We start from the raw sequence: 27,146 nt of genomic DNA, 5'->3' as shown, positions 1-27,146 counted from the left end.
CATACCAAAGCAGAGCATTGTCAAACCCACATGAAACCCAGCGAGGGAGCAGCGTGACAGTTATGAGGCATGAGCTTAATGACACTGAGAGGAAGTGGCAAAAAAGGCATTTCACAGAGTGAAAGACAAACAAACGGAGTGAAGAAAAGGACAAGTGATTACTAACCATGGAGGCCAGGTGGAGGATTTAGAGCAGTTAAAAATAAAAGTCTGATTCTGATTTACTTAGCTGCTTGCCTGGAAACCATGTGACTGGCATCACATGAGGAGAGGGAGGAGGAGGAGGAGAGTGGCAGAGTGTACGTGTGTATGTGTGTCATGCCCCCATAGGAACAGCACACGCAGCATGTACTCCCCTCCTGGCACCATAATAAGCTTTGTGATCAGTTTCCTTGGTTTCCACTGACAGTAAGCAGATATAGGCAGCTCAGAGAGGTAAACAGTAGCAGCTCTTTCTGGTTCACGGCCACAGGCTCACAGGCTCAAGAGTGGTGGGTGGGAGGAGGTAAGAGAGACAGAGGGAGAGAGTCAAATCTGTGCTGAAGAAGAGGGGGATGAGCTAGCACTGCAGCTGTTGTTTAGAGCTCAACGTAAATAACTTGATTTCCCTATTATTTGTAAATTGTATTGGAATGAGACTGATTGATTATTATTATAATTAGACTAATCTTTACAATTGCACCTTTACTCACTACATGTACATCTGCGCTAAATGTTCGGCAGTAGTTACTAGGTGTAAGTTGTCCAGTTAGGGCTGCATGATGTGGTAAAATGGCTAAATTATGAAGAAATGTAGTTATTACAAAGTGCAAAAACAGGGTTATTTTAAGTTAAATAACCGTGTTTGTGTTATTTAGATGCTAACTGGCTATATTAGCCACCTTGAATCATGATAGTCCTTTAGACAAGGATGTTATTAGTACACGGGAATCGTAGGATGGTTAGCTGACTCGCGCTATCTCGTAGCCAATCTAGGGATCGCATCTATGGGAGGAATAGAGTGAAAACAGACTCTGCACACTGATCTGAGCTCTCGGTTTCCATCTGTTGACTCTAGCTACACACTGTGGATTCTACTTTAGTCGTCTGCAGATGTCAGGCTGATGACTTGTCTACAAAAAAATGTCAATAAATTAGTAAGCAGACTTTCATTTTTGTTCCATCTGTGCAGGTGATCATTTAAGTGAATGCCTTTCAACAAGGTGTGGTTTGTATAAAATGCCACAGCTATTATTTTGGATGTCTATTCCCTGGAAGGCACTACAGAAGCTGTTACCTACTTTTTACTGTCTCTGACACACACACACACACAACCCCCACCCCTGCCCTCCACTCCCCCCCCCCCCCTCTCAGTGGATTGAGTTCATTGTTGCTGTGCTTTCACCCTGCCTGTAGGTACAAGCAGCTCCTGCACACAACCTCCTACATAACTGACAAAAAGAGTAAACCTGATGCTTGTTGTATGTCAGCACATATGTATACAAGTACTCTCAAGCGCAGAAAGTCTTAAATCATTACACTGGGTGATGTTCCATTATTGCACAAAAGAATATGTCTTGTCATGTCACATGGCGGCCACCAACAACAACTTGATTTCACAAGCATTAAGACTTAGAACCAATACGGCAAACAAGGTAAAATAGTGTATGACTGAAAATGTAATCAAATAAGGATGAAAAAAAGGATAAAGTTCTCCAGTTGCTTGGTTCGAAAGAATAACCACACACGAACTCACATCACAATATACATATAAGTATATAAGTACATAAGTGTATACGTATGCCAGTACAAACCGCAAAGCCCAAAGAAACAAGTGCCTTTAGTAAGTGTGTTTCAATGAAAATGGCCTGATAAATTGATGATTTTATCATTTAAAAAATATAGTAAATATATAAAATTTGTCCACATACCGATTCCATGGCTGTGGAAGAATGTCAGTGGGCTAAAATCCAATGAGAAAAACACCTCTTGTCTCACAGAATCCTGAAAAACAAGATAAAAACAAACCAAGCATTAATTACCAGGACAGCACAAGCGGTTTCACATTTCTTACGATGAACAGGGATCTGAGACGATGCAGAGGGTCATGTTTCTCCTCACAGGATCAGTTCATGCAGTTCCCTGGCTAGCTAAGAAAGGCATTTGGAATAACAGCATACTGAGACACATTTGGTCCACTTTTTGTTTCTTTAACCCAACATTGGATGCACCAACCCAGGTCTTTATCCCAAATTAGTAGAGCTGTGAATCGTCATTTGCCTCAGAATTTGATTACAATTCACCTGTCAAGGGTTCCCAACTATTCCAGTGTTTTTGTGAACCATATCAATACATATACATTGCAAAAACCAAACATACATCCTTCTGCAGTGTCTGCTCGTCTGCTGCATCTTCAAAAATATGGTTTTCACATAGCAGCTCTAAGTCAGGGCACTCACACTGCATAAATAGCTTCGACACTAGTATACCGTAGCTCCTTAGTAACATTTCTTTACTCTACTCCCCACTAACTCTGTTTAAGTCCCAGCATCTTTCGACAGAACACCATCATTGTTGAATTTGAGCCTGCATGCAACATGGTTGACAACCACACAGCTAATATTGATAGTGAGAACAACAAGCTAGCGGAGTGTCAACTCAGCTCCAAACATAAGGGGTGTGTATAAGCACCATCTTAGACCATCAGTCGAGTTGATCTCACACACTTCTAAGTTTGTGGTACATGGCAAGGACATGAAACGCATAATTAATAGAAGGCAACACATTGATTGGTATTGAAAAGCTGCTCAAAGCTACAAATACGACAAAGTCTCAGTTAATTTTTTAAAACACCCATAAAATGCACCAACGAAGTCATTATTCTTTGAAGTCTTAAGATCAAAGCCATCGTAAAAATACATTTTTGGGATGTGACAGCATGGCTATAATTGCAATTTACACATTCAGCAAAAAGTTCCAGAATTAAAGTTTAAATGTAGGGATGTATCAATCTGACTTTTCTTACTCATTACAAACAAAATCCAAACGTAGGGCATCTACTGACCCATATATTAACGATAAAATTTCCCCACTCAAATTCTAAATATGTAAACTAAGGGTGAAAAGATTAACCGATACATGTTGGAAAAGATACATGTTGGAATATATACATGTTGGAAAAGATTCATGTTGGAAAAGATTCATGTTGGAATATCCAAACAAGAGCCTTGGCTACGGCTACATCAATACACGACCCTGAATCAGACTCAAATTCCGAAGGCGAATGGGTCATAGACATAATACCACTAATTTAAAGTCTGTCATGCTTCTATGGCAGCGAGCTTCCCACCTCTCATCCCTTTCTCTCAGTATTGAAGTAAAAGTGCCCTGTCATGGGGTATTTAACAGTTGCTGTGAGTATTATCAGGTATTAATCATATGCACACAGATATTTTTAGCAAAAATGGATCTTACTATGAGTATAAAGCCTCTATGTAAAACTGGGGCATACGTCTCAGCTTGACTGGTGGTAGATCCACAACCATTGGCCATAATCTGAGCCTAGTTCCACCAAGACCAAGTGTGAAAAGCATCCAATATACGCCGATCAATATGTTGAAACCATCAGAACATTGTCTGATGTTGGTGATTACAAATAACACTCGTCTGTGCATCAAGCGTTTGCAGTTTATTTAGAATGCTGTTTCTGTCATAAACGAGTGAAGAGTCCGTTAAAAACATAAATGTTCAGAACTAAGTTTTAATTTGTTTTCATGAAAGAAAGTAACCCCTCCTCCGGTCAAGAGATTCCATCGCTGCTTCTTCATGACAGGGTTGTACAGCTCTGGACCACTGAATAGGTCACTGGCGGGTTACATTTCTCCAATGGTTGATTTGGTTCCACACGGCCGCATCTTAAACGCAGTACCCACATTATTACGAATGGCAGGACTGGCGTTCTCGTTGCAACACCTGATATGGTGTGAACAATGTAACCAGCTAAAGCCCAGCTCTTAACCTTCCTGGCTGGTTGCCCTTCACCGAGTCACCTACCAACTATGAGGACAAAGATTGAGGATCAGGATTTAGGAGGAAGCACATTGGGGAGGGGGATTTATCAGTCTCTCTCCTTTAATTTAAACCCACAAAGGTTTCACTAATTTAGTGGAATCATAGAAACTATAGGTCACCTTTAACACCATTGAAAAAGAGTGTATATACAAGTGTTTCAGATATGCATTTTACCCATAAGAAAGTGCTTTTTTATTATTTGTTAGTGTATTTATATCTCTGCGACAGGATCATATTAAATAGGACTTGAATGGAGGCTTTTACAGGATAGGGAACAAAGGCTGATAGGACAGACTGGGCGGCAGGTGGGTATTCGGGACAGGATTAAGGCCAGCCCTCAATGGGACGGCCTAAGTGGTAAGGAGGATGACTGTTAGATGTGTATTTGTCTTTGCGCTGGAGTGGAAACTGTGGGGCTTTCCCAGCGGGAAGCACAGGATTGACGGATTGCAATAATCCAGACAGGAAGCAGAACACTAACCTCCCAGCAGAGTTTTGGATACAGAATACAGACAATCCCCCTTGATGATCACTGACAAAAACTGCAAATTATTAGACTTTTAAACAAGAACTGTGAACTGTAAAAAGCATGGCAACACCAACCAACATAACCCTGAAAGCAGATCCAGAACATTCAACCAATAATAGTCTCTATAGTAGAGATGAAAGAAGAAAAATAAACAATACAATGATAGTTTCAACATTGACAAGAACTGTGTGGAAGTAAAACAAAACGAGCCGTTTTGAGCAAGAAAACTGATCTATTGTTTATTTCAGTGACTATTTCAAAGCTCCTTATAAGCTGCTAATAACAAACCTGACAGTACATTTACTTAACATAACCTTACAGGGAACTGTATCACACACTTCAGAAAGCACTTGTCTTCATGGGAACAGAAAGACAAACCCACAAGACACATTCCTCTGCCCACACAAACTGAGATGCCATAGATACCATTAGTAAAAGCCTAGGTATACGTATGCCCATTATTTAAAACTGTATTGCTTCTTACCTCCCAATGATGGGCGGCTTTTCATTCGAAACCATTCAGAACTAAACACCCTTGTGCTTTCCAGCTGTCAGACAACAAATCATATGAACTAGATAAACTCAGGCATAACCTGACAATTACATTTTCCCAAGAAAGTGTAGTAAAACAAAGTTTCTAAAAGGATTTTATTTCTATGCCTACATATTCATTTAAATGCATTTAATTGCCCTGCCACCGTTTTCCTCGGAGAATGCATATTTAAAATGCCAAGTTAATTTCCGATCCTCCCCAACTTTGTTATTCTTCCCACTGCAACAATCACCCACCCACTTTGGTTTGAGACTGACAGAGACTGAATAAGTAACAGATAACTAGAAAGGTCCACTCAGAGAGTGCAGGCGTGTGTCAGGTGTTTCTAAGACGGCCGCTGCTGTAGTGTGCGATTGAATGATTACATTCCACGATTGTCTAAGCCTAAGTCTAGACACCAATGGTCTGTAGGACATCGTGAAACAAGCGCTGATGTATGAAAATGGCTCAAAGTCTTCACGGTTGCTTTCTAGCATATTCTCTTTGACCAAGCTACACCAGAAGAGAATAAGAATGTGCCATATGAAGCCCTCAATGACTTGCATTGTCTTGTTTCCATAAGAAAAACAAAAACATTTATATTACACATTTTGAATATTTCATATAATTTTGTAACACTGCGATATAATACCATCACCACAAACCCCCCCCAAAAAACTATGACTTAAATGTCAGGTAATATCACCCACTCCTGCTGCTGGCCAAACACAAAAACATCAGTTAGCCAACATCCTCAACTAGACCATGCCACTAGAGAGACAAACAAAATGCATGCACATGTACACAAACCAGCACTGGTATTTACAATACAGTGTGTTTAAACAATGGCATATATGTGCTTCAGGCTATGGAGGGGAGCACAGGCAAAGGTCAGAGGAAAAGGTGAAACGTTAAACTCCTACCCAAAGTAAGGCTTCATTTAACCAAGCCTCGTCAAAAGCGCTGCCTCCACACTTTGTGGAGCTAAGGCCAAACATTCAACATTATCATGCATAATTGCAGCAAATTTCTTGTTCTGAATCTCCATGACAACATGCCTGCATCTTTTATTCTTCTGCATGTTTACTGAACATGTTCCTGTTATCTAACAGCTGAAATATCAGCAGTGCGTTTTAGAGCCCTTAACTAAGCTTAAAACAATAGAACAGAGAGACTGCTGGTTCTATGTGCATGGCCATTGGTAACGTGTGTGTGTGTGTGTGTGTGTGTGTGTGTGTGTGTGTGTGTGTGTGTGTGTGTGTGTGTGTGTGTGTGTGTGTGTGTGTGTGTGTGTAAAATAAGGAGACATTCCCTGGGTATTGTGGGATTAAGGCGGAGACAGGGGCTCTGATGCTGGTTTCAGAACACACAGGCTTCTTTTGTCCTCCTTTTCTGTCATTTGGCATTGGATTGCAAGAAGAGCTTCCATTTCAACAAACTGGTATCACTACTGCTTCTATATGGGAAATCTGGACCTTATCACCTCTCCAGTCAGTCCTGTTTGTGGCTGTCCTACCAGAGACCAGATCAGAGTCATCTGAAAGGAGATCTGGAACAACAGCGCTGACCTCTGTCTGATTTCATAAAGCATGTCACAGGCCTTGTGCATATCATACAGGGGGGAGTCATTCATGCTCACACTGCAGGCTTTGCGGCACAGTAGATAATCTCTGAGAAAATTCCCAAGCTGGTTGTGTCCTTTGCTGTCCAATCAATAGCAACATGGTAAAAACAAGTGAGGTCATAACGTCAAAAATGAGTCTAGGGTTGGGTTTGGACCAAGTTAGCCCTTTATGGAAAACAGCAGCCCCCTTATTGATTTAAATGAGGCATCTCTGTCGACATAGGAGTGCGAAGGGAAGCAGGGGTGCCAAGGTACAGGGTTCCAACAGAAAAACGTAGTACGGTCGCACAGAAAAATTGAACTGACTGAAATATTTCAAAAGAAACTTTGATTACAGATGTTAAAACAATTAGACCAACAAAGACTTACCACCCAACTAGCCGAATGGAGGAAAACAAATACATAACTATATTATGTGTTTATTCGAGTTCATACTGTCCAATTTAACTGTGACAAACCCCCCTCCGTAAAATGCATTTATACCACGCATTAGGCTGATGGAGGGTGCAGCGCCTATAGTATCTGGGGGATTGGCTGTCACTAGAGAGGTCAGTGATGGTTAGTGCTAGGGTGTCAATGACAAACCTACCTTTATATTTAGTCTCGGCACTAAACCAAAAAGACAATAGGAAGCAACAGCAGCTCAATACAGTCGCCTGGGTTTGGCCCGCAGTATGCCAAAGCATCAGGTAGCAGAGCTTATTGTAATATCTTCACTGATTAGATTTAGTCATCTACTCTTCCATGCCCAAACACTGGAGGGGATATCTGACACCGGAGGGTGTGGGGAGACAGCTGGGGGAGGGCGGCACGGGATGAGAGGGGGAAGGAGAGAGAAAACGCACACTACACCGCTCCTCTTCTAAAACATCTACATTATTGATAAAGCCTGGCTTCAGTAGGGAGGGACCACAGCATAGTGATCCTCCACATCTCCAGCATGAGCAACCAACACAGACAGCGCAGTGGCTGCTTAATGCAAATCTGTTGATTAAAAGACCAACACACGCAAGTGCCAGATTAGGCATCAGCTTAGTAGACGGCAATGAGACATAATAAAAAGCAAAAGAAGAGAGGAGGATGAGCAGGGGTAACAGAGGGAGCAGGAATATAGGAAAAAAGCATGGCACAGATAGCAAAGATAAAAACGTGAGATGGCTGGGATGGGTGGATATCAGCTGAACAACAAACCAGCTAAATAAAGGCCTGATATTAAATGGAGGCCGAGATGGGTTGGGTTGAGGGCTGCAATGAGAAGGCAGCAGCACTCGTGACACAGTTAGCGACAGCGCTCATTTGTTTGGCACAGCCATGCCGTGGCGAGCTCAGCTCACTCGCTCTGCTCCTCTTGCTATGAATCTTCTGCTGTTGTCAAGGTAACAAGCTCTCTGGACCTGGAGAACAAAAAATCTCATCACATTCAAAGATGTCTTTTCAAATGCTGACCTCCACCTGAAACTTGCACGTGTTCTCAATATACAGCCCGTGCCATTTAAACCTTCTCCGTATATTACACAGAGTGTTGCTGAACAGAAAAAGAAGGATTGCAACAGCAGCACAGTGGTTCACAGCAGTACGTGTCGGACTGCTTCATAAACATTAATCAATTGTCTATTCAATCAAGCCCAGGCTTCACAAGACAAAAGCTCAACCAAATGGCCTATCTGACTCGCTGAAACGTTTATGGAATTTCAGCTGGTTTAACATCAAATGGATTCATATGGGAAAAAATTAAGGTATAAACCGAAAAGCATGAACATATGAGCAATTACAACTTGGGGTGGGAATTTCTCAGCACTTCATAATTCGATTCAGAGGGCTACAATGTGATTATAAAACAATTATTGATTCTTCTTGATGAATCTACTTTTTTTTCAATTATGTTTATATCACTGTGTGTATCTCTTTTTTAATTATGAATCATTACACATATGCTGTGTTTTTAAAATTGCAGGTGACTTTACTTCCTTTATCATGTATAAATTCAATAGTCATACAAAAAATAGAAGAGATGTGGAGGGTTACATTTTCCAGTATTGCAGAGAGAATAAATTCAATTGGGCATGTAGCAGAATCCTCGTAGTAAAAACAGAGAATTCTGCATGTTCTGAATCATTTAACATAACTATTATTCAGTAATATATATTATAAACTTCTCTTCAAACAAACCCCATTGTTGTAGGCAATGAGCACTCAGCGCTCGTACAAAAACAACGTTTTCTGGAACATCGAGTGAAACTTTACACGCAGCGATAAAGTGAGTGGTTTCAGTGACACATGATTCTGTGGCAACGGATATCACGCATAGTGTGTTACTGCTATTTTACCCGCTTTCCTCAGTGACTCGATGACTTTAGCTGTGGTTGTTTAGTGCGAGTATCGCTGTGTCCGTGAAAAATGTTAAGACGATGCATTTTCCAAAGTGTGCAACACAGTGTGAAAGCTCGGATTAAAGTGTGAATCTACTTCCTGATTCGATTCACCCTTTCCGAGTTGGGCAAAAGAAGCAGCGAAATGCTTCTATACATTAGCTTTTAAGCAAGCGGGTGACGGTCGGACGGTATCCATATTTGGCTGCTCAAGCGCAGCCACCAGCACCAAATGCCACTTGCATATAGCCTAGTTTAGAACGTAAACAAGATGCACGCGTGTTGCGTTCAAGAGCGGGGGTAAAGAATGGACAGTCTGGTGTCACAGAATTGTTACAAGCAATCCTATCACTGAGAATTAAGTTAGAAATCTCTGATTGAGTTTTTTGCATCGGGTCATAATCTTTTATGAGAGAACCGAGATGCATCGATGCAGCGTCTTTTTTCCCCCCTACCACTAATTACAACTGCGGATGGGAGTAGAATAGTACAATCTTGCAAAAACAAATCAATTGCCAATCAAAACCACTCGGTTTTCAGTTGCGAGACCATGACGAGGGACCATCCGGTCAGTTTCATATTTTAGTTCATGATAGTTTCAGTTCAGCACACACACGTGAACACGCACACACGCATTCCATTTGTGTGGTAGTTTTTTAGCGGGCGCATCTCTAATTCAGTTATTTTAACAATGGCATTCATACAGTAAGTGAAGGCCAGTCAGCCGAGTCACCCGTACTGCGTTTTGATATCAAGAATGCTTACCACGCGCACGCACACACACACACACACGCACACACGCACACACGCACACACGCACGCACACACGCACACAGCCATTTGTCATTTTCTGTTGCCATGGTTGCAGTGAAAGACAGCTCTTTGAATATTGGAAATGGAGGAGTAGCAGCACATGGTACATTATCGACATAAACACCCGCTCATGCTCCAACACCACTGAACACGTCAAGTGTGTTGCCTCTGAATGCCTGCGGCCATCCGTTCACCCACACAATTCTCAGCTAGTTTTAAAAAGTAGCCATTTAATAAATACCTAGAGTTGACACGCATACTAAATCCTGTATTCAGCTACAAAGCCAGCTGTCCAGTTCCACATACAGATGTGAAACTCAGAATTGTATCAATGCAATTTCTGTGTTCTTCAAAATACAACATTCTATTCAAGTCAATATATTTTGTATAGCCCTATAGACAAATGTGCCTGGTACAGTAAAAACTTTCCCCCAAAAAAACATTGAACGAGGAGCAAAAAAAAGCGTAGGAAACCTTGAGAGCAACAGAGGCCTCTTCCCAGATGGCTAGAAATGCAATAGATGTCACATGTACAGAAATAACATCATAACAGAGTTACAACACATTTAAAGCATTTGACATAAATGACCAGCATGCCGCTACACCAGGGGAGACTAATACAGCGAAGCTAGTGCGGGTAGATCGCATCCCATTGAAAAGAAATTGTGACTTATTTCTCTTCTTCTTCTTTCTAGTCTTTCAAAAGCTTTATTGACAAAACGCAATTCCCAGTGTGCACATTAATAGGCTTGTTCGAAAGAGCTGTGCCTCGTCTGGAATCCAGACGAGAGCAGGCGGCCGCAGCAGGTGGCGAAGTCAAAAGAGTCGGACAGTTTTTAAGCTTGATATGCATTTTATAAATAAGATTTTGTATTATTAACCGCTCAATAGATGTTTTTAGATTAAACATGAGACTAATAGTCAACAATCGAGTGTCAAGTATTTCAACTATACATAAAATATGATTTTTCTTGTGAGATTATCGCTGACTACGTGTGCATGACATCAGAGCAAGTCAGGATCAAGTCGGACACAAATTTAATCGGCATGCATTGCACGCCGATCAATTCTGCGCAGAACTGGCTCATTTTGAACGAGCCTAATGTCAACCACCACGGATAGTGCGCCGGCAATGGTTGGCCCTTTGAATGAATTTATTGCCAAGTGCAGAGATGAAGTGCAATGTTTTCCCGAACTTCCTTAATTACCTCTGCATAATACACCAAAAAAAGCATTATGCGCTAAAATGGTAAAAATGAAAGAGATCATGGATGTGGCAACGCTGATCGCCTGTTCTGTTTGAGCGAGAGCTGTTTAAAGACGGCTGTTCTGTGCGCATCTGGAGAACACCGACTTTATACTCATATTATGAAAATATTTAGTCCACCATGACTGATGATCATTTGGAAGTCTGCCTGAGGCCGGCTGATTCCAAAAATGTACAAAAATGACCAAAAATGTACAGAATTCTATTGTGGCATAAGGATTCATGCAGTTATGCAAGGTACGGCAATTTTTTCAGAATAAAGTATACTCTGCATATTTATACATTAATAGTGGTGCGTTACACTCCTTGGTCCATGTTACAACACGGGTCGGGTGGGTTGCCGACATCGCCGCAGACCCATGATGCCCTTTATGTGGGTCGATCACCTCCATGGCAACACGACGCGGCACTATAAACAGTGCACCCCAGTCGAGAGTCACGCCAGGAGCAGGGGGGCTACGTCTCTCCCCGGCGAGGAGAGGAGTCACAGCAAGCACATAATACACGGTACTGGGAAGTGGCGAGGTCCGGGTAAAATGTGATTGGATAAAAAATGCTGTTAAACAGGAAACAGGTCCCAATAAGCCATACAAGAGGCCTGAAGGAGCAGAGGAACAGATGAAGGCAGCTGTGCAATGAGAAAAAAGCTAATAGGCAAAAATACTACTACATGTAGTGTATTCGTAAAAAACAATTACATTATTAAAAACATAGATAGATAGATGGATAGATGGATAGATAGATATTTACCATTATTAATGAAGGTAGATCTTTTTGACTTGGTCATTTCAAAAATAGCTCGCGAGCCAAAAAAGTGTGGGCACCCCTGCTCTACACTATGGATCCACGGTGTAAGTGTGATAGCTTCATGCATGAGCAACTGCACGCACATCATGCACGATGCCGCCGTCACCTTGACAAGGAGCCCTTTCAGAGCTTTCTTGTATTCTGCTGGGCTTGACCGTCAGTGTCCCTTGTCACCTTTTTGACAGGCTTGAGCCAGGCACAAAAATTCCTAAGTTCCTCTCAGAGATTTCTTACTTCAGCATCGTTGGATTGCTGTCTAAACGCCAGAGTGGGGAAATTGCAACATCAGTCTGTGGCTGTGCATGCATACTTATACAATAAAACCCTCAAAAGAGTGGTCAAGGACAACCGATGAGAACACTATCTTAGGTCGAGTGTACGTGAGCTACAATCGTTAACACCAATTGTCAATGAGTGTTGTATACCATAAACATAAATACACCCACGCAGTACGAGTGTTGACTATGTTAAAACAAAACAAAAAAGAAAATCCCACAAAAGGTTTGCTGCAGAGGGCTTTGACCTCAGATAAAAATAATCAAGAGACAACTCTCCACTTCCTTCTGGTGAGGCATGACTGCAACTGTGTGCACACAAGGGTAGAACCATAGAGGAGAGTAGCCATTCGATACAAATACCTAAGTATATATTTTAAATGCAATTTACACAAGCGCAGCAGTGGTAGCATTATGTCACAAGATGAGTTTGGCATGCGAGTACACATCAAGAAATCATGTACATTTTGGTCCAACACAATACTACTTTCTGCCCTCATGTGACACAAATATCTACCCATTGAATATACTGGAAAACTGCCTTTAAATGACAAAAAAACAAACAAGAGAAAGACAGTTAAGAGCATTCTCGCTCTCAGCAAAAGAAAAGCTGATGTTCCGCACGATTGTAGAAATAGAGGCATATCTATTGCTGAGACACACAACTGACTAAAAATGCACAGGACACACACACACACAGACACACACCAGAGAAAACTCCTTGCATCAGACAACAGAGAAGCCATGCCAAGTAAAATATTCTCAATGACATTACACAAGACGCAGAAAAACACCATGGCTGTTGGTGCGAATAGTTGACTTAGACTTTTGTCAAAGGAGGAAACAAAGCAACCGTACAACGCCCTTAGCTTCCTGCGAGCAGTGTTTCCTGAGGAACCAGGGCTACTGCATAGAGTTGGAGATGGGGAGGAGACTATCAGAGATTGAAGGGAGATGAGCATGCAAGTATGCTAGTGTACTGCTGGGCTCTAAGATGGAAAGACAAATGTGGTTGAGAGAAAGTGGAAGCAGAAGTGAGAGGACAGCGTTTATGGGGGTGGAAAAAAATGAGTTGGGAGTTATACCAAGTGTGTGAGAGAGTAACATAACAGCGCACCACAGGGCAGAGTTCTGCAGACTATCTGATCTGTCCAAGAATCACATCGGGTCATATGACGTTTTTTTAATGGATATGTTACAATTGAGTAAAGTGAGTGTGTGTGAACGTGTAATGCAAAAGTGCGAGGAACAGTTGCCCTTCTTTTTATGTTGATGGACCCACGTCCGTTAGCTCTATAAATTAAACACTTCAAGTATAGCTCCTCATTATTAAATTATTAAATAGGAAAAACATTCATAATAGAACAGCTGAAACTTTAAATAGATTTAAATTTTGGACCCTACAGCAAGGGAACACATGTTGCTACATGGCCCACAAAAACAGACAATATTGTCAAATCTGAACCGATCAACGCGTAATGAGGTATTGAACAAAATATAGCGTCAGATAAATAAGGTGTGAATTGAGATATAGAGAAACACCTGATATTGGTCAAACACTGACTAGATCAGGTAAAGGTGCCAATGGGCCAATGATCTAGAATTGGATACAATTGTTTTTCAGTGGTTTTCCCAGACAAATAAACAGTGCATCTCTAATATCCAAGAGCTGGCTACAAAAAGGATGCCGTGTGTGATGGAAGCCATCCGATTCCTGATGCTGTTTTCTTGACACCAATGTACCTACCTGCCTTCCATGTGTGGTTTTCAAAACACCATGAATGCAACACTTATTGGCCACTGACTCTCAGGTCTCAGATGTCCACATTTCCTCCCAGCACAAGTGTGATATTTACTGAAAATGATACAGTATAGCCAACAGCAACAAGGTTGTAATACCTCATTACCTTGATATGTCTACTCCAGCCAGTGGCCCAATCGCCACTTCCTACACCTCCATACTTCAGTCGCCTTTAATCTGACACCATTCATTTTGATTCATGTCGATCTTAACTGCATATTTGTTTTTAGTTTAGTTAAGCATCTTGCATTGTGGTGACGCTATTGCGGTCACAAAATCTGTCCACAGACAGACAGAAAAATAAACATCTGGCAAAATACTCCAAACTGCTTCTGTGGTAGTTCCTGCTACACAAAGTGTCTCCAGGATCAGATTTTGTGATGACAGACGAGCACAGGGTAAAACGGTAAACAAAATGTGTCGCACTTGCAAAAACATGCAAAGACATTGCTATGATCCTTTACCTGCTTTCCCTTTTCTATGAAAACTGTACATTCAAACAGGCCATGCAGTGATTGTCGGCGAGAACTAGCTTTGCATAAGTAATGAAGAGGAATAAAAGACTGTCCTACATCCATGCCAGAGATTACACTGCTGCCTTCAGTTTCTATAAAAAGATTCACTGCAGGGAGTATGAGTGACACACACACACACACACACACACACACACACACACACACACACACACACACACACACACACACACACACACACACACACACACACACACACACACACACACACACACACACACACACACACAGTTCTGGTATCAAAAGAGCTTCAAAGATCAGTGTCTGGTTAACTCTAGTCAACCAATCACAGACCTGTGACTATTCCAAGCCTTGGCAAACACAAACAGTGAAATGCTGGAAAGATTATTGGTAGCTCTAGGCCAACCTAATGGGCTCTGTCTTCTACGTTTCCTGTTCTCTTATTTTCCTACTTCTCAGTCAGACGGCTTCCTTTCTCAGTAAAACAAATAACTTGGTGAAGTGTTGTCACAATGTCGGCCCACAGAGACAATGTGGATGCACAGGCCTCAATATAAGGGCCAAGCACACATTAGCCTGTAGCTTTAAGAAAGACTCTGAGTTGCCACATATTCAGGAGGGAAAGTCCCTGTGCAGGCTGACTGAAGATGAGATTTTCCACTCCCTGCTGACTGCTTTGGTTAAACACGCTCGCTAATTCCTATTCCTGCACCAAGAAAAAGAGTTACAACATTTACTTCGCCTTCTCTGTGATTTAGGAGGAGAAAATACTATATTTGAAGTTATTCAGGGCCAAACTGTTGTTTTTTACTTTGGTTTATGCTGTTAACTATTTTCTTAGATCAACACTGACCAATTAGTTTGTCATAAAATTGTAAAACACAAAAACTGTTAAAATGCCTATTAAAATGTCCAGCTGCTCAAGTGACTTCCTAAGAGTTTGAGAAGATACAGCAGTGTAGAAAACAAGAAAAATAGGTGAGTTAAAATTGGCTGCATCTGTTTCTTGTTGTTCATTTTAAAGATCAAGTAAAGTGCTGATCACAAAGTACAGATGTTTTTGTTGATAAGGTTTCATGTTTATGCTGTCATAAATCTTTGTGAGGATTAAATAGTAATTAAATAGGTTTCAATGCAGCAGCCCAGAAACTAATTTCAGCCTCGGATGACAGGTAGCATACCTGAAATGTAGCCATATCAATTATTCAAAGAAGAGTTGATCCACTTTAAAAAAGTAAGTAGTAGGGATGTCAGTAATTAACTGTCAATCTAATAATAATAAAAAAACATGATTACTGTAATTAATTAATTAAAATATAAAGAAAACCTGAAAGGAGAATAGCTGATTCATCTTAAAAAGGTCAGATCACATGAAGTGCGCTAGAGCAAACCCCTTTAAATTTCAATCAAAGGGTAGCAGGTGACTAGCTTAGATTAGGTCTTCAGGACTTATAACATTCAGAGAATGCTGTAGTCTTTTTAAAACATTTTTTATGGGTTGTTGGTTAGATACTTTATGCCTAGCTAACATTTAAGCTTTTATGTGTCTTTATAGAGGGTTGCTAACAAGTGGTCGACTGAGACTTGAAACAGGTAGTACTCAGACTTCTTTGGCTTGTCCACTTGTACGCAAAGTTACTACCGCAGATTGCATTCATCCTTCAAAAGCCCTAAAAGTGATGTTCAGTTGTAAAGATTATCTTTCAGTAAGTATGAAACTTTTGTTTACCACACAGTTTATTATTTACAGTTACCTAAATCGAATGGAAAAATCCCATTGGATTTTTGTCGGGGGAACCAGCGCAAACTACTTCCTGTTGGCCTACAAAAATATATTGTGCCTGCAGCACTCCAACACTGACAAATAAACTTTGCACTCACTGCACTGCTACGTTCTCAGCTATGACATTACTAACCTAATACTCACCATTAACACAATCGCACTCCGTCTCTCTCGGCAAGAGAACTGCAAACGTTCGCCGGGCTTGCGATATACTGGCATAAACCCTGACAGACTGTGGCAGTCAGAACCACAGCTGATATCCTCGCAGCTGAACTAATTGATGCAGGAGAGACTCACTGGGAAAGTATCTTTGTGTGTCCTCGACAATGCGTGCAACAGGGTGGCTGCCATCATTGCAGCTGGGCGGTTTGTTAGAGACTCACACCACAAAACCCCTGCGTTCAAGGCATTAATATTGTCAGTTAACAAGAGTCAGCTATTGGTCACAATAAAATACCATCTTCGATCAGAAGAAATGTAATTATTTTAATATTATTTTGGTGTTTCAGCGTGGACAGCAAAAGTCTATATAGATACTGATAAACACTCATAAGCACGTACCTCCCTTAGGCCAATGTGATATTTATTTGACCCTCTTTTAAATGTGTAATCCATGTGGGGGAAGTATCATTGTCGACCCTGAAAGTGCCATTACTGTTAGAGAGACGGCATGCCTCTTATAAAGACCCTCTCATGCTCTTGACCTCCCCTCGGTCGACCCAGTTATTTATTCTAATGTGCAATTTTTTTTTCACTAGCATTCTTGTAGTGTTACTACTGGAACAAATGGTCACTCGAAGGAAACCAATTCTAGTTGGTGCATAGCCTAATTTTAGCTTGGCGCTTAGGCAAGAATATTTGTTGGTGTGTACATTTTTAATGATTACAGGTAAACAGTAGATCTATGCCATTTGGAGTGGCACAATACACTAGACAATTTCCAGTCAGGTTTTCGCAAACTGCACTCGACTGAAACCGCTCTCCTGAGGGTTTCAAAAGACTTATTATTGTCATCTGACGTAGGTGACTGTTCTGTTTTAGTGCTCCTTGACCTCAGTTCTGCGTTTGACACCGTAGACCATAACATCCTGATTGAGAGGCTACGTGATTGGGTGGGCATATCTGGCACAGTGTTGGAGTGGTTTTCATCTTACCTCGCAAATAGAAGTTTTATTGTCTCTGTCGGAGAATTTGCATCAGACATCTCTCCACTGTCTTGTGGGGTACCGCAGGGCTCGGTCCTGGGGCCCCTGTTATTTTTTATATTTATTGCCTAAGGGACAGATCATTAAAACTTATAATGTTGCTTACCATCTCTATGCAGATGATATCCAACTCTATGTCTCCTTTAAACCCAGTGAGGCTTTCAGTCTAACCAAACTGCCAGATTGTGTAAATGCCATCAAAAGGACTGGACAGCAGGAAATGGCCTTCAACTAAATGAAAATAAATCGGAGGTTTTAGTTCTATTGCTCCTGATGATGCTGTCCCTATGATTAAGCAGAGCATTGGTCCTCTCTCTTCTGCTGTCCCCCTTAACCTGCGTAATCTAGGTGTAATTTTTGATAAATCCCTGTCACTTGACCCCCATGTGAAGAAGCTGTCTTAATCTTGTTTCTTCCACCTTCGAAACATTTCCAAATTGAGATCTATTTTATCTGCGGCTGAATTAGAGATGGTCATACACGCTTTTATCTCTTCACGTATTGACTACTGCAACGCACTTTTCCCCGAACTCAGCAAATCTGCAATAAACCGGTTGCAAATAATCCAGAATGCTGCTGCCAGAATACTAACAAGGACAAATAGACGGTTTCATATAACTCCCATTCTCAGGTCTTTTCACTGGCTCCCCGTAGAGCACAGGATCCATTATAAATCCTCACCCTCACATACAGAGCACTCAATGGTGAGACTACATCATATATGGCTGAACTACTCCGCCCATACACAACAGCCCGCAACCCCGTGTCCAACCAGCTGAATCTTTTGTCCGTCCCACACACTCGCTTCAAGACCCGTGGTGACCGAGCTTTTGAGGCAGTAGCTCCTAAGCTGTGGAACGCGTTACCTGTACAAATTTGGTTTGCTGATTCGGTGACGTCTTTTAAAAAACATCTAAAAACGTTTCTGTTTAAGCTGGCGTTTGTTTAAGTACCTACGACCTGTTTTTAATCTACTTCTACCTGTTTTTAGTTGTTTTTATGTGTTTTTTTATGTTTTTAATGTGTTTTGGCTGCTCCATTAATTAATGTGTTTTACCGTTTTTGTTTTTTTTGACTGTACAGCACTTTGTGACCTTAGTCTGTGAAATGTGCTCTATAAATACAATTATTATTATTATTATTATTATTATTATTATTATTATTATTATTTATTTTTTTATTTTATTTTACAAAGTTTACTTGTGAGAGTGAAAATATGTGACCGGCCAACCAAATTATTTTTGCTGGATGATATTGTGGTTATGGCAAGGATTCAGCCAGATTCAAGTTTTCTGTATTTTGCAGCAGCTGGGGGTGCCAACACTGTGGTCTCATTGAAATTAATAACGGCTAAGTTTTGATGTAGTGCTACTCCCGATCAGAACAAGGCTCCAACACATTCCTTCATAATGCCTCTCAAATCACCATCATAAGCACACACACCTCTGACGACATCCACGTTATCCTAGAACAGTCCTAAGTTGGATGAACTTAGTTAAATAACACACTCGCTTCATTTGTCTGAACTACAGTTTACGTCTCAAGCCTCTAACGAGTTTCAAAACTTCTTCCACCAGCCAATAATAAAATATGACCTCCATTACAGCGAGCCGGGTACAATACCTTGACAATCCACAACACATACAGGCATAAAAAATATGCCTTAATAAAGAATTTACACAAGTAAATCATAAGTCTGAAGGCAATTACCAACAAAATATGAAGGCGGTTCAGTACAAAAAGCAGCATCAACAATAGGTCTAACAGTTAAGTGCTGTTAAAACAGACAGTGGTATGAATCACAACCTCTTTATAGCCACTAGTCGAGCTCTAAAGACAGAAAAGAGCTGAGTGGGGGAAATGCATGTACCAGTCAAAAAGGGTACTTAGATCTTTTGTGTTGAGTATACTGCCCCACAGCATGCTGGGGGGAAAACAAAGTATGGCTGCATGTATTGGTGAACAGGGGCATGGGCCCCGACTGACGGCCCTCATCTCTTTGGTATTTAGGTATGCCTTTGCTTTTCATTCACATCCCACCTGCACAGGCGCAGAGGCCCATCTCCCTGCAGCCCTCCCCTCCCCCTTCCTGTTGTTGCATTTCAATGTAAATGGGTGGGTGAATGGCTGCAGCTGGCCCATCAAAAGGCCAGCCCTGCTGAAGGGCCTTGGGGATTGAGATTCAGCCAGGCCACACCACCTCTACCCTCCCCCACCCAACAACACTTTGTTCTAACACCCCTACCCCTTGTCTCCATTTATAGTTTACGCCCAACATGATGAGGACGGCTGGGCAAATCAGGGCTTAAAGAAAACTGCTGAAATGAAATGGTTGCCTCCGAACAGAACAGTAGTCAAGCATGAGGCAATTTGAAGTAGCAATCAATCCCAGACATATTATATTTATCTCAGAGTGACAAAGGTTGGCTATGGACGGAAACCAAGATGCTATTCCATCTCTACAGAGATAGGGAACACAAAACTGCTTTTGCATTTATTGCATTTACCACAACTTTGACGCAATTCTCCTGTCAAGCTGCTATGTTCGAAAAAGCAAGCTGAAACTGCAACGGGGGGTTAAACTCGGGCAGGGTAATTTGACTGCTCAAGAAGAACAATATTGTTTCAGTTCTGTAAAAGCAATACTGTATGATCAACAGCGATTAACAATACTATTATATGAATGTGCAATGCTAGAACATTGACAAAACAAAGCTGTCTGAATTCCAGTCAAAACCACAATCCTGAGTCTCGCAATAAAAAACAGGTGCAATAAGCGATGAGCTAGCATCAACAGAAAAATAGCATCAGAAAAGTTACAGCTTTCACATTTACCCTCACACATATTGCTGTAATGTGTGCACTAGGTTCTGTTTTATAACACCACTTATTATGAGGTTTCAAAAAAAGAAACGTGCTTTGGATTGGAAAACCCTTTAAAAACAAAAAAAAGAGCCTGAGGAGGAGGAAAAAAACAGAAAAGGCAAGTGAATCCGAGGAAGCTTTATCCCAGTGTTTTTAGCAGCAGACTAAACAGACCAGAACAGCCGAGCCCAGAGGGACACATCACACAGACTGTCTCTTCTATCAGCTCCCAGAACTGGCCAACTAACCTCAGAACATTTCCAATGCCACGTATAGATAATACATCATCCCATGCAGCCTACTGCTCAGCAGCACATTCGATCAAAACACCGACTGTTGTTTCTAGATTTGCAACACCCCTAATTCATGCCTGCCCAGACCTCTTTGCCTAATAGCGTAACCTACTCAGGCAAGATACAAAAATGCAATGATGTGTTTTATAGCAAAGACTTTTCACTTTTTATTACGTGTACCTATTATCATGATGATAAACCCTTGAGTCACCCATCTGGAATATCAATAGTAGCATGTCTACGACCGATATGTGAAATATTAGAACCAAGAACATGATGTGTACAAGGGAACAACTCATAGTCAGCAATTAGCATGATAGATTAACCGTTGAAGTCACATCGTGAGACAATTTTATATATATATATATATATATATATATATATATATATATATATATATATATATAAATAAATAATCACTAATGTGGTTAAAATGATTTAGTTGGTAAAGACAAATAATGGAACAGTTAGAATTGCGTGGTAGATCAAGAAAATGACATCATGTCACTGTAATGTAGCATTTAAAAGCAGAAAAAGACAACGCTTGTGTTGTATTCAGATTGCCACTACCCAAGACGATCTCAGTCTCATAATACCAATATATCACGCAGCCCTATTTGTCTTAATTCAGAGAGAAACTAAAAGCATAATAAAAATAGTACCCTATGGATCAACACAGATATTTAAGCTGTACAAACCCAAACTCCCTACCAAGCACACAGTTTTTTTTGTGTCACTCTATATAATTTTCAAATAAACATAGGTTGCTAGGTTTACTCACCTAGCAAAATAATCATTAATCATATATAGAATTTTGAAAACTTTTAATCATTATGGCACACTAGCTTAACTGCTGGTCAGCTCATATTGTAATGTAGGCCAATTTATCACAGAATGGCAAACTAATCTAACTCCAGGAGTACTTCTGTTCAAAGTTGTGAAATGTCCTGCATACCTAAAAATGTAATTAAGCACTTCATGGAGTTTCACTTAAAAACAAAAGCACAAAATATGTTTTTTTTCTCCAGGCGTCAATCAGAGAGATTAAAGCCAAGTCTGTAAAAAGCACATTTCTGGAGAAGCAGCATGCCAGAATATAAACCTTTTCGATTTCACCAGTAAGAGACTCAGAGAAGACAAAATATTAAGAGTGGTGCAGCGGAAGGCCAGCAAGTAAGCACAACCTAAGACGAGTTAAAGACGCCATCAACCACCAGGACCTCTTAAACCCCAAAATGAGGCTCTGGAGTCCCTGGGGGAAACAGCAGGATTGGGGCCCCGCCATTTTGTTCCATTTTCCTATGGAGGGTAGAGGAGGGGGCAAAGGACTAGGCTGAATTTCAAAGGGCTTCAGATGCCATTTGAGTATCCGCAGAGATTGTGCTGGTAGAACAGCAGCTATAAAAGATTTACACAACTCAAACAGAGAGGAAGAGAGGGGAGTAAGAGGGAAACCAAGACAGAGACAGAGACAGAGAGAGAGAGAGAGAGAGAGAGAGAGAGAGAGAGAGAGAGAGAGAGAGCGAGAGAGAGAGAGAAGGGCAGAGACAGACAAAGAGAGGCAAGAATCAGGAGTAGCCATGCTTGTTTACCTAAAAGGACCATACTCAGCACAAAAGGGGGAGGGGAAAGCCTTTATGAACAGAGGGCAGGCAGAGTGGGTGCTGGAGTTACAGCTCAAGGCTTCTTTTCCCTCTTGCACCAAGCATAACCAGCTGTTTCTGCATTGGCCCTCCAGAAGAAGGTTTCTCAGCAATATTCAGAGAAGACATTGCTAAATATAATGCAAAACAGGTCAGCCACCTATGCATCTTCTTGTCATTTAACAAATCCTATTACAGGGTACCGAAGCAGAAAAAAGTGCAACTAAACGTTTTCCTTTACTGGCCACTGATGAATAAACAAGGTTTATTGACAATGTAATGTCATGTAATGTTTTTTCTGCTCCCACTTAGGAACTCCAACAAGACCAAAAGCATACATCAAATAACATGCCATGTAATGGAACAAATGTTATTGACAGAGAGAGACATGGTGCAAATACTGGATAAATTAAATACTATTTGTAGATGACCGTGATTCATTCTGCAACGCCACATCGGTTTTGTGTTTTCAGCTGAGCTAGTTCAAAGCATATTCTGTTCAACCGATGCGGTTTTCCCCAAACTGTTCTCTGTAAAGTTTGCAGGAAGTGTTGTAATACAACCTCAGTGCAATTTGTGTAAAGTGACCGAAAACTACACTGGCAAAATGTAGTCATTTAAATGCTACACAGCTCGTCAGCAACCGGCCATATGGTAACTTAAGAAGCAATTAGGCCATGACAATTTGGACCTCTTTTTTGGAAGAAAAAAAAAAGGAACAACAAGACGTCGCTTATTTAGAAAAATAACTTCTGTAAGTATTACATTTGAGAACATAATTTGGTGTGGTGGTATAATCACCCTTTTGTTGAGGAATGATGTGCTGATCAATGAATGGCTTGCTGATGTTTGTTTACATGTCAAATAACACGAGTACAGCTGATAATTTGTTTTTAACCTCAACTACCCATTAACCATAAGGTTCATATCATGTCTCTGGCAGACAGAATTAGGTTTACAATTTTCAAATGATATGAAAACTATGAATGCTCAGGAACTGATATCCGCAAAATTATGTCATTAACTGTCAAGCAAAAAAATCTACAAAGTAAACACATTTTTACTAAAACTAAATTCAATAACAAACGACTGAAATATAAATTACTTTTGAATGTCTTGGTTAAAACATTCCTCTTTAAAACAGTTATTGTAGTAATTATGCCAGGTCACACTATGCAACTCTAGTGTCGATTTTTCTTCTTCCAAATTCAATTACCGATTTAAAAAATAATAACAATAATTCTGAATTCAGTGTATTAAGAATCAAGCACATTTTGTCACCAGAAAGAGTGTCTTGTGATGTGGTGGACAATTCAGTAGGAAAAGATTCAATTTTGAATATCAATGAATTTAAAAGGAACACAACATTGAACAGATTCGTTGCATCGAACAGAAGTGCAACTTAGAATGACAATGTTACCAAAAATACATCAAAGGTTATATAAACATAAGACGGATTTCACGAAGAACGTGACTGGTTTCACTAAAAAGACTAAATAAAAAACAGACAGTGACAACTTGGATACATTTGCAGAGGGGTTAAGTAAATTACAAAAAGGCAAAAAACACAACCTACAAGACATTTTGTAGTTTAAAATAATATGCTTTTTTAGGTTTTGATGTAATTTGTTCATTCATTTGGGTCCAAGTGCACCAATAACACTGGTGCACAATGTTATGCAACCGTTACTGTCGAGCCACCCAAACACAGCAACCAAGAACGCATTTTTCTCTCGTTTTCACTTTTGTCTTTTGCCATGATGCAAGGGCTTAGTTGTGTTCATCTTCAACTCAGTCTTATCGTCAGTCACAAAACATGTGTTATACTAAACACAAATGACATAGGCACCTTTAAAAAGGGATTGAGGAGGAGAAACAGAGCACATGTTTACCACAACACTTTGTTCACAGCACCGTCACAATGGGCTGATAGGCAAACCCCGAGGTTGACAAACTGATGTGGTAAGAACGGGTCAGCAGATCTCCTGCATCTGGTTAAAACAACTACTAATGGAGTCTAAAGGGTTGAGAGACACAATAGCCACTGTAAACCAGTAGAGGAGCAGTAACATAGAAACACTGCATGCCTTTCTATTGCACAAAATGTGTAACCTCAAGCTACAATCACAGCACATAATCTTTCTGACCCCAGCAGAACTCCATTTCCTGTGGCAAGCAGAGCATAGTTTCATTTTTTGGTAGTACTTATAGGAACGGGGTCAAAATCTAGCCATCGCTAATGGGAACCTGATGGGACGCACAGCTCAGGAGTCCCAAGTAGCTTGGCAATTATCTCCACTTTAAGCTGTTTTGACTTGTAAAATATCTCAATACCACGACTGATCATTACTATTGGCTGGATGGAATAAATATTCTGCATCAACTATAAACATCAGCATAAACATCGGATTTAGACGGAATGCCAAAATCGAAAGGAATACTGTACAAATGCCTGTGAAAACAATGTGTGGACAGTATTTAATGTCAAAGAACAAACAAAAACTATTAAATTGATTGATAGACCCAATGATACGATTACGATTACACCTCATGTGTTAGAGACTTCAGTTTTAATGAGATCACAGTTGTGTGTCCTGTGTGCGTCACTCTTGCATGTACAACGTAAACACATCAGTGATACCACCTAATGTATTTTAGACACCTTTCTTATACTTCTTAAATCTCGCACGTCCTTGTATTCACTGTAAAAGAAAAGGGCACGTGTTACCATTTTAACTATAGAACAGAGAAATAGGACCTACGCAAGCTCCAGGGAGACACAGATATGCATCACTGCCTCTGCAGTGTAGTCAACATGAACGCCCCAACAAGCTAAAACACTCTCAGTATCTTGGTGGAAAACACCACCAGCGGCACTGCAGTGTTTTCCTCAGCATTGGTACTGCACCAAAGTAGAGAGCTTCTCCTCCATATTCCATTTCCTCTACAGCTCATCTCAAATCCCAACATGTTGTGCCCCTCCTTTACATGCTATTTAACAAAAAAAAAACACAGGCACGCCAGTGAGCTAAGTTAGGTAATTGTGACAGTTATCCATCCAAACAACCCAATGTTATTCCACTAACTATAGAAACTTCCTGATCAACTCAAATAGCCTCTGGGAAATTCAAAACAATGCACTTTAAATAACCCTACAAAGCCCACACATTTGCTTCATGGGTTTTAGTTGTGACAACCTAATGATTTGCTTTCCTTATAGATAGACTTGAAACATCCATTTTGCTTCAATGCTGGAACTGGCTATCAAATGGACAGGACTTAGTGCTTCATAACTAGAATGTATGAAGCTGTGGGTAAACACTTAACTGGAAAAGCAGGTAGACTTAGATGTCTCGAGCTCAACTGCCAAAAAACTCATATCATTATAACAAGCAACAAATCGGAAAACACTGTGGATGTTATTATTGCACTCCCTTAAGAAATGTAATGATACTTGTTGTCTTGGACAATAAAAGTGCCCATTTGTGGTAATCTTTAGAAAATGTAAACACATTTAAGCCTAAAATTACACTTTGGATGAGTAGTGCAAGTAAATTCCATTTTGGCTCCAAGACAAGTCTTCCCAAAAACACATGCAAAAGCCTCTGTTCGTCCGTTAGTATACATTTAGGCAGGTGTGTATGTGCGATATTAATGTATGCAGCACTAGCTGCTTACTCAAAACATTTCAATTACATTTTAAAATACCAACCATTGTCAAAGGCCAATCCCATCACACATATGTCATTATTGAACGTACTGCATCTGAATTAAATGCATTAAAAAACAACTTAAGAGCATACGTCAGCTCAATGTGGAATACACAATTTTAGTAAGATCTGTTGATTAAATCCATAACATTGTAACACAGCTAACGTTATGCCTAACCATAGGAGGGATACATTCAAGAAGCAGAGCAACGCACTACAAAATGTATATATCCAGTAAATAGTATTTTTTACATGCAACTAAGAAGCACACATTACATGCTTTTAAATCCTAAGTAACATATTGCAAGTTAACCTTTGTCGCAACACAAATCAACCCGAGTTAATTAACCACGGAGGCAGGAGTAGGTTGTGTTGTTGTTAACGCTTTAGCTGCGCAAGACCAGATCAAAATGCGACTTACCTGCGTCTGAATTTCCACAGATTCAAGTAGATATCTTAATCTTTAATGTTTAGTCTACGCCGCGATGCTTTCGGCCGATGCTTGATGATCCCATTTGTTGCCGTTGGTTCAGTACAGACTGGCCAGGAGACATCCGCATAAAGTAGCGACGACCATCGCAGCTCAAAAAGCAGCTCACCAGAATCGAAGCTAGCGCGAGCTTGTTAAAACCATGTAGACCAACAAACACAAGTCCAAAGGGGGAAAAAAAGACTAAAATATCCACGGAAAGTCGTTTACAGCGTTGTTATTTAATCGTCACCGCAAACTACGAACCTTTAACACTCCATTTGTGCAACGATAGGCTTGTTTGGGTGAACGTAAACCATCAAAAGATCATATTTTGTCACGGTTTAATCCTCTCCGCCAGCCCATTCGAGCGGTATTCGAGCGGCCTTTGACTTCAGTGTGTGGACGCTGGGGACGGAAACGGTTTGTGGATGAAACGAGCGTTCTGATTGGTCATGGCGTTGTGGGCGGGTCAGATTCCCTACAAGTGAAACAGACGCCATTTTGGATCCACTCAGCACCCTTCTCGCGCTTCAGAACACATACAAGCACAGCTCCAACGTGGTGGACCGCAGTTCACAGTTTCATACGCAAGGTACCACACTCCATTATATAGC

General features: G+C 40.7%; 1 protein-coding gene across 3 annotated transcripts in view; it reads right to left on the bottom strand.

Annotated features, from left to right (window-relative positions):
* Window positions 1-26,936, bottom strand: part of ankrd11 (ankyrin repeat domain 11) — a 103,906-nt gene extending 76,970 nt beyond the window's left edge. For 2 of the 3 annotated variants that reach the window (XM_068580344.1, XM_068580360.1), the window contains exons 1-2: window positions 26,482-26,936; window positions 1,911-1,983 (exon numbers count right to left, since the gene is read on the bottom strand). The gene's annotated coding sequence lies outside the window, so the exon portion shown is untranslated. The remainder of the gene's footprint in view (window positions 1-1,910; window positions 1,984-26,481) is intronic. The other variant, XM_068580352.1, reaches the window with a different exon arrangement.
* Between the last annotated feature and the right edge of the window lie 210 nt (window positions 26,937-27,146).

This window comes from Clinocottus analis, unplaced genomic scaffold, assembly GCF_023055335.1.
Source record: "Clinocottus analis isolate CAN_PGR_092001 unplaced genomic scaffold, fCliAna1.0.p SCAF_1, whole genome shotgun sequence".
Taxonomy (NCBI): domain Eukaryota; kingdom Metazoa; phylum Chordata; class Actinopteri; order Perciformes; family Cottidae; genus Clinocottus; species Clinocottus analis.
Note: the sequence above shows the minus strand (reverse complement) of the source record. Positions and strands in the feature narration are given on the sequence as shown.